The sequence below is a fragment of the Psittacula echo genome (genome assembly GCF_963264785.1).
Source record: "Psittacula echo genome assembly, chromosome: 9".
NCBI lineage: Eukaryota > Metazoa > Chordata > Aves > Psittaciformes > Psittacidae > Psittacula > Psittacula echo.
The window spans coordinates 16572797-16577071 of NC_137745.1; positions in this window are offsets into that span (position 1 = coordinate 16572797).

Below are 4275 nucleotides of genomic sequence, written 5' to 3' on the forward strand. Positions count from 1 at the left end.
GGTTGGAAAGGACCCTAAGATCATCTAGTTCCAACCCCCCTGCCATGGACAGGGACACCTCACACTAAACCATGCCACCAAAGGCCTCATCCAACCTGACCTTGAACACCGCCAGGGATGGAGCATTCACAACTTCCCTGGGCAACCCATTCCAGTGCCTCACCACCCTCTCAGTAAAGAATTTCTTCCTTATATCTAATCTAAACTTCCCCTGTTTAAGTTTGAACCCGTTACCCCTTGTCCTGTCACTACAGTCCCTGATGAAGAGTCCCTCCCCAGCATCCTTGTAGGCCCCCTTCAGATACTGGAAGGCTGCTATGTGGTCTCCACGCAGCCTTCTCTTCTCCAGGCTGAACAGCCCCAACTTTCTCAGCCTGTCTTCATGCAGGAGGTGCTCCAGTCCCCTGATCATCCTCGTGGCCTCCTCCGGACTTGTCCCAACAGTTCCATGTCCTTTTTATGTTGAGGACACCAGAACTGCACACAATACTGCAAGTGAGGTCTCACAAGAGCAGAGTAGAGGGGCAGGATCACCTCCCTCGACCTGCTGGTCACGCTCCTCATGATGCAGCCCAGGATACAGTTGGCTTTCTGGGCTGCGAGCGCACACTGAAGCCGGCTCATGTTCATTTTCTCATCGACCAACACCCCCAAGTCCTTCTCCTCAGGGCTGCTCTGAATCTCTTCTCTGCCCAACCTGTAGCTGTGCCTGGGATTGCTCTGACCCAGGTGTAGGACCTTGCACTTGGCATGGTTAAACTTCATAAGGTTGGCATCAGCCCACCTCACAAGCGTGTCGAGGTCCCTCTGGATGGCATCCCTTCCCTCCAGCGTATCAACTGAACCACACAACTTGCTGTCATCGGCAAACTTGCTGAGGGCACACTCAATCCCACTGTCCATGTCACCGACAAAGATGTTGAACAAGAGTGGTCCCAACTCCGATCCCTGAGGGACACCACTCATTACCGGTCTCCAGCCGGACATTGAGCCATTGACCACAACTCTTTGCATGCGGCCATCCAGCCAGTTCTTTATCCACCGAGTGGTCCACCCATCAAATTGATGTCTCTCCAATTTAGAGACAAGGATGTTGTATGGGTCAGTGTCAAAGGCTTTGCAAGTCCAGGTAGATGACATCAACTGCTCTGCCCCTGTCCATCAGTTCCGTAGCCCCATCATAGAAGGCCACCAAATTGGTCAGGCAGGATTTCCCCTTAGTGAAGCCATGCTGGCTGTCACCAACCACCTCCTTGTTTTTCATGTGCCTTAGCAGGCCTTCCAGGAGAATCTGCTCCAAGATTTTGCCAGGCACAGAGGTGAGACTGACTGGGCTGTAATTCCCCAGATCATCCATTTTCCCCTTCTTGAAAATGGGGGTTATATTTCCCTTTTTCCACTCGGGAACTTCACCTGACTGCCATGATTTTTCAAATATGATGGCCAGTGGCTTAGCAACTTCATTCGCCAGCTCCTTCAGGACCCGTGGATGGATTTTATCAGGTCCCATGGACTTGTGTATGTTCAGGTTTTTAAGATGGTCTCGAACCAGATCCTTTCCTACAGTGGCCCCAAGGTCTTCATTCTTACAGTCCCTGCGTCCGCCTTCTAAGACTTGGGTGGTGCAGTCAGAGCTTTTGCCAGTGAACACCGAGGCAAAGAAGTCATTAAGAACCTCAGCCTTCTCCAAATTCAGGGTAGCCAGTTCTCCCGATAGCTTCCGGAGGGGGCCTACATTGTCCCTAGTCTGTCTTTTATTCGCTACGTACCTATAGAATCCCTTCATGTTATCCTTAACATCCCTAGTCAAGTTTAATTCTAACTGGGCCTTAGCTTTCCTAACTTGGTCCCTAGCTTCCCGGACAACATCCTTGTATTCTTCCCAGGCCACCTGTCCTTGCTTCCACCTTTTATAAGCCTCTTTTTTCCTTTGAATTTTCCTGAGCAGCTCCTTATCCATCCAAGGAGGTCTCCTGGCCCTCCTGCTGCACTTCCTTCTAGTGCGGATGCAACATTCCTGAGCTTGTAGCAGGTGATCCTTCAGTATGAACCAACAGTCTTGGGCCCCCCTGCCCTCTAAGGCTATATCCCATGGAACCTTACTAAGCAGGTTCCTGAAGAGGCCAAAGTCTGCTCTCTTGAAGTTCAGGGCAGTGAGCTTGCTGCACACTCTCCTCAGTATCCTGAGGATCTCATTCTCCTTCCCTCCCTCATGCAACCATGTTAGTCTGCCTATGGTGTATCAAAATCAACACAATGACCAGTATTATCCTTTACTGTTTCTGGATGTTTCAGTAGGAATCTTGACAGTCACAAAGCTGCCTCCTCTTCCTTCACCCTGTGTGATGCCACAATCCAGGCACACATCAGCCTCTTGCTTACACAGCTGAGCCCTAACAGTGCAACAGCACCGAAGCAGATTAATTTACTGTGGCAGAACTCAATACAGTGGGCGTATAATCATTTCACCCCATGAAAGCTGGGTGAGATGTGACACGCAGTAACAATAACAGTGCAGGAATGAGATTATTAAGAGCAGCAAATTTCATCTCTCTTTCTGAGGGGAAAAATAAGTGCTTGATTTAACTCATTCCCCAACATTTTTCTTTCTTTGAGTAAAAGAAAGTGAAACTTTAACATCCCTTTCATTTTACAGGGCCATGTTGCACATTATATTTGTAGGGCTAACGCAATTATACCTATAGAAAAATGAAGGCACCAAGTCATAGAGAGAGAGCCATAAAACATGGAACTATAAGGAAATGTAGATCTAAAAGCCATTAAACCCAAACAACCCAGAGTTTTAGAGAAGCAATTTCAAGCCTTCCTTAGAAAATTAAAGCACGCACTTACTTTTCAGTTGCACTTAATTCTAAGCACCAGTGTGGATTGTTCTTGTTCACTGGAGTTCCATCTGCACATCCAGAAATGCCAACAGTTGCACGCAGGCCTGCACCCACAAAGCCCAGCAGGTATCTAGCATGGAGGGGTTAAGCCAAGTAAGGATGAATACAATTTATTTTTAATACTTATATTCTCATTTACATGTCTTTGTAGAAATCCTGTCATACCAAAGTACTATATCTTCTGTGTTGCTAGTCTGCAAATAGTCTTGCTCAGCCCAGTATGGTGGCGTTAATGTCAAATGGTTTTTGTGTGAACAGAAAGTCAATGCACAGTTACCCTGCTCTGATGAAAATCAGAGTTTCCTTTGCTGTGCAACATCTTTCTGAAAGGTAATTTGCGGAATAGTCAGAATGAGAAATATTTTAGAACTAAATATATTTTCAAATTTGCTTTTTTCATAAACAAGCTGCTTAAGGGTAAAATAACAAAACATTTAAAACTAGCAAAACATTTAAAACTTATTCAGTGGAACCCATCATATGAGATGAATTCTCCCAACTTAGAGCAGCTCACATAAGAGTCAGTTCCAAAGAAAAGATCAACTTACACATTTAGTTGCATCCTTTCAGGTATCTGGGAATTTCCTGCTCTTCTTTCAGCTCCTTCCCCAGTCCATCTCTGCAGTTTAAACATCCTGTCTGCTGCCCAGTGACAACACTCCTATTATGGTCTCGTGCATCACCCTTACTGCAACACTAGCCAAGCACTCAAAAATACAAGTTGTTCAGAAGACTTTCAACCCCCTTAAATGAGGTTGTGCTCACTGAGACTCCGTTCTCCAGGTCCAGCTGTGGTCCCGTGCCCACAGCTCATCGTTCAGTCCCACAGCTCCACTGGGCCTCCCCCTTCCCCTGGTACATCTCCCCCTGCTTTGACATTACCCAGCATGTACAGTATTTCACTCCTCACCTTTGGCTTTACATGGCAAGGACAAAACAGGAGGAGTGGAAGCAAAGTCACAAGCTCCTCTCCTCCTGCAATCCATGTTCCTGCTTTTCACTATCCAGTGACTAACACCCTCTTCAGAACCCCCTTCAAGATGAGTTTAATCTTTAGCAGTAAGTTGGACCAAACCCGAACAAGTTACTCCATTCACTCTAGGCTGCAATGCCAACACCTATTTCCCTGCTGAAGTACAGCCCAATCAGACCTTCAGCAAACACCCAACTGCTCCAGTGCCAAAGCTCACAGCAGGGAAGGATAGTTGCAAAGCAGAAAACGCTCATAGCAGGCAGGCAAAGGGCTGCTGCCCACACACTACTAAATAACCTGAAGGTTTTCCAATGACTGTTAACCCAACTACACAAAACTCCGCAGGCAAAAACAGAGATTAAAACCCAGAAGGTTTTTTTTAGCTGGTATTTTTAT